Genomic DNA, 5362 nt, shown 5'->3' with positions numbered 1-5362 from the left:
CATTTATCTATTACATGTTTCTAATACTATCTAATCTATGCTAATATCATCCTTTAGCCCAATACTCCTAGCATGCTGTAAGTGCTTAACCCTACTCAGTCCCTTCGTAAGCGGATCTGCTGGGTTATCTTCTGATGATATCCTCTTCACTACGAGTTGTCCTTCTTCTACACGATGTCTGATGAAGTGATATTTTCTGTCGATATGTCTTGATCTACCATGATCCCTCGGTTCCTTGGTTAAGGCAACCGCACCTTCGTTATCACAGAAAATCTCCATTGGCTCCTTTATGGCAGGTACGACTCCAAGATCACCGATGAAGTTCTTTAGCCATATTGCCTCCTTCGACGCTTCGCTCGCTGCAATGTACTCTGATTCGCACGTTGAATCAGCTACGGTCTCTTGTTTGGAACTCTTCCAGGTCACCGCTCCTCCATTTAGGGTAAAGACCCAGCCCGACTGCGAACGGTAGTTGTCCCTGTCGGTTTGGAAACTGGCGTCACTATACCCTCGCACCTTCAAGTCATCACTCCCTCCGAGGACTAAGAACCATTCCTTTGTCCTCCGAAGGTACTTAAGGATATTCTTCACCGCAATCCAATGTGCTTTGCCAGGATTCCCTTGATATCTGCTAACCATGCTCAAAGCGAAGGCTACATCAGGGCGAGTACAAGTCATAGCGTACATGATTGAGCCAACTGCGGAAGCGTATGGTACTCGGCTCATTTCTGCTTTCTCGGCTTCGGTACTCGGACTTTGAGTCTTACTCAATTTGGCATTACTTTGTATCGGTAGTTCTCCCTTCTTTGAGTTTTCCATACTAAAACGTTTTAGTACCTTCTCTAGGTAAGTATTCTGACTAAGTCCAATTAGTCTCTTACTTCTTTCTCTCACTATCCTTATTCCCAAAATGTAAGAAGCTTCTCCGAGGTCCATCATAGCGAAGCACTTCCCGAGCCAGGACTTAACTTCCTGCAGAGTCGGGATGTCGTTTCCTATGAGCAATATGTCATCGACATATAGAACGAGAAAGCTTACTACACTCCCACTGGCTTTGACATATACACAAGACTCGTCTTCGCTTCGTACAAATCCAAACTCTTTGACTTTCTCATCGAAGCAAAGATTCCATCTGCGAGACGCTTGTTTGAGTCCATAAATGGACTTCTCAAGCTTACACACTCTATTCGGATGCTTCGGATCCACAAAACCTTCGGGCTGAGCCATGTACACATCCTCAGCCAGCTTCCCATTAAGGAAAGCGGTCTTGACATCCATTTGCCAAATCTCATAATCATGAAATGCGGCAATAGCTAGCATCACTCTAATAGATTTAATCTTCGCAACTGGTGAGAAGGTCTCATCATAGTCAACTCCAGGAGTTTGAGTAAAGCCCTTCGCAACCAATCGTGCTTTATATGTGTGTACGTTTCCATCCACGTCGGTCTTCTTCTTGAAGATCCATTTGCACCCAACGGTCTTACGTCCGGGCACATAATCAACCAAATTCCAAACTTGGTTATCATACATGGATTGGATCTCGCTATCCATTGCCTCTTTCCATTTTTCAGACTCCGGGCCTGCCATGGCTTCCTTATAGCTATTAGGTTCATCGAGATTTACTAGTGTACCATCACTAATATACGTGTCCCCTTCGGTAGTAATATGAAAACCATAAAACTGGGGTAGAACTCTAACTCTATCGGAACGTCTAAGAGGTAAGGATTCGTCAATTGGTTCAACCGGAGTTTCCTCCTCGGGTTGAGTGCCAGCGGTGGAGGTTCCTTCATCTATCGACTCTTGAATTTCTTCAAGTTCGATTTGCCTCCCACTGTCTCCTTGGCTTATGAGTTCTCGCTCTCGGAGAACTCCTCTCCTTGCAACGAAGACAACATTGTCCTTCGGTCTATAGAAGAGATATCCAAAGGATGTCTGCGGGTAGCCGATGAAAATACATCGCTCACTTCGAGGTTCAAGCTTGTCGTGAGTATCTCGTCTTACGAAAGCCTCGCAACCCCAAACCTTGATATGTGTCAACGAGGGAGCTTTCCCTGTCCACATCTCGTGAGGTGTTTTGGCAACCTTCTTAGTAGGGACTCGGTTAAGGATATGGGCGGCAGTCTCTAAGGCATACCCCCAGAAAGAGATTGATAGCGAAGCACGACTCATCATAGAGCGAACCATATCCAATAAGGTTCGATTACGCCTTTCTGCCACACCATTCAACTGCGGTGTCCTAGGAGGCGTCAATTGCGAAACTATTCCACACTCCTTGAGATAATCGTGGAATTCAAGACTTAGGTACTCTCCTCCTCGATCGGATCGAAGCATCTTGATTTTCCTGCCCAATTGATTCTCCACTTCATTCTTGAACTCTTTGAACTTTTCAAAGGTGTCTGACTTTTGCTTGATTAAGTAGATATACCCATATCTACTATAGTCATCGGTAAAAGTCACATAGAAGCGGTTCCCATCCTTCGTGGTTGATCTAAATGGTCCACATACATCGGTATGTATTAGGTCCAATAGACCCTCGCCCCTCTCACAAGTATTTGTGAAGGGCGACTTAGTCATCTTTCCAAGCAAACAAGACTCGCATGTGTCATCTTCCCTAAGGTCGAATGACTCCAACACTCCATCCTTTTGGAGTTGGGCTATGCGTTTCTTGTTGACATGTCCAAGACGACAATGCCACAAGGATGCTTTATCCATACTAGTGGAAGAATCAACATTCAAAACATCATTTCCTAAGTTATCAACAATCATAACGGTTTCATATATTCCATTACATGGTATAGCTTCAAAGTAAAAGACACCATTTAGATAAGCCAAAATAGAACCATTCTCATTATTAAAAGAAAATCTAAATCCTTGTCTATATAAACCATGAAATGAAATGATGTTTCTTGCCATTTCTGGCGAATAGCAACAATTGTTCAAATCTAAAACTAAACTATTCCTAAGCACTAAGGAGTACACTCCAATCTTGGTCACAGGCGACGATCTTCTGTTCCCCATGATTAGATTGATCCTTCCTTGCTCCACATCCCTACTTCTTCTTAGTCCCTGCACATTAGAACAAATGTGATAACCACAACCGGTATCAAGAACCCAAGAAATAGCATGATTAGAATCGTTAGATTTGATTGTATATATACCTGCGAAAGATGGCTTGATCTTTCCTTCTTTGATAGCTTGCAGGTAATCCGGGCAGCTTCTCTTCCAATGTCCTATCTTGTGGCAGTGGTGGCACTCTGCCTCCTTCGGGTTAGAGCAGGGCTTGGCGGGATCAACTTTGGTCCCACTAGAAGAGGCACCATCTCGGGCTTTCACCTTGCGATGGTTCTTGGACGAAGCTTTCCTCTTCTTCCCTTGTCCAATAGCCAAGACAGGAGCAGCGGGCGGATTGGGAGTGGGTGCAACAGACTTGTCCTTGAAGTTGCTCTCAGCAACCCTCAAGAGACCTTGGAGCTTGCTTAGGGTGACCTCTTCTTTGTTCATGTGGTAGGTCATCCTAAATTGGTTGTACATCGGAGGCAAAGAGTGAAGCACCATGTCGATCGCCAAATCCTCACCGAAGTCAACATTTAACTTGCGGAGGCGGTCAACATACCTTTGCATCTTTTGCAAGTGCACGGTAAGAGATTCTCCATGACCCATCTTCGCGGAAATCATGTTAGTGAAAATCTCGTACCTCTCTTGTCTCGCGTTTTGGTGATACCTCTCCAATAGGTCTTGATGCATCTCGTACGAGTACATGTCCTCGTAGGACTTTTGGAATTCGGAGTTCATGGTGGCGATCATGATGCAATGTACCTTCGTTGCATCTCGCTCATGAGTTTCAAAGGCGGTGATTTCGGCGGGAGTAGCAATTTCGGGGTTGATTTTCTCGAGCTTCTCATCAAGGACATACTCCTTATCCTCATAGCGAGCAATGGTGCGAATGTATCTTATCCATTCGCTAAAGTTCGTTCCATCGAAGGTGACCTTTTGGCAAAGGCTCATCAACGTGAAAGAACTAGCAGCAGCGTTGTTTGCGTTTGACATCTACAATTAGAAAAAAGGACAAAGATAGATTAGAATAAGAATCCCTAATTATCACCCAATAAGAAAATTAGGGCTAGGATCCAACAATAACATTTACATACTAGAAAAGGGATGCCGTAATCTAACATGCAAATAAATTGAAGGTAAGTGAATGACGATTCACTAATTCTCCATCACAAAAACCTATACTATTAGTCCTAAGTGTTTTTGAGAATTCCTAGGTTCGGATGAGATTCATTGAAGCTATTCAATGGCATGTTTAAATCTCGATATGCCCCTCTTGTTTGTGACTGGGATGCCGAGGATCACAAAGCGGGTGTGAATTACCATGCAAATTCACATGGTGCCTTCATTGTAACAATCACCTATTCAATGTGCCGGTAAACCACACACGCTCCATTGAACTATGATAAACAACGAATCACCCTTTGCCACCTTCGCTTAGAACCAATTAGTGTGCCGGTAAACCACACACGCTCCACCAACATCTTAGCAAGGTGCAAAGTGTAATTTCATGGGATTGCATCAATTCACTTTTCCTAAAGTAACTAGGATTGGGAAATTTTAAAAAAATATATGTAGTTACTTGTATTTCTTATTATACTTTTAATGAGAGGATGAGGTTGCCCTATCCTACCCGTTCGGCTAACGACCCTCCACCAATCAAGCAAGCGGTGGGTGTGAGTGTACACCCATTAAGCGCCATTTTATAGGCCGCAACCTTATACCCACCTTATAGACTGGCTTCGTGAATGAGGCCTACTAACGGTAAGACTAGCATTTAGTTATACATATATATATTATTCTAGTAATATCATATTAGTATAGGGTTGTATTTTAAAACTTTTAAAATCTAGGGTTTGAAATTTAAGTTGTCTAAATTAAAGCTTTTAATCACAAAAGTAAATTTCAAAACATGAGGGTGGGTTTTAAACATTTAAAACATGGAGGATCAAATAACAAATAATTCCAATTAACAATTAATATCCTAATTATCTATATTTGATTTATTCAAGATTTCTTTTAAGATAATTACCAAAATAATTAAAATAATTAATTAATTATCATATAAGGAAATTAAATATTTAATTAGTTGATAATTACCCTTAACTAGATCAAGATAATAGTTATATTTATCAGAAAAACGAATTAATGATGATCTAATTAGTTTATGGTAAGTTAAGATAAGATAAACACAAAGAAATCCCGAATCTGGCCATTCCTGACGCCTGGACTCGCCGAGTGCACAAACGGACTCGCCGAGTCAGGCCTACTCGCCGAGTCCACTTTGAGACTCGCCGAGTCCATGACTCAG

Source organism: Lactuca sativa, chromosome 6, assembly GCF_002870075.4.
Source record: "Lactuca sativa cultivar Salinas chromosome 6, Lsat_Salinas_v11, whole genome shotgun sequence".
NCBI lineage: Eukaryota > Viridiplantae > Streptophyta > Magnoliopsida > Asterales > Asteraceae > Lactuca > Lactuca sativa.
This window is presented reverse-complemented; position numbering follows the sequence as displayed.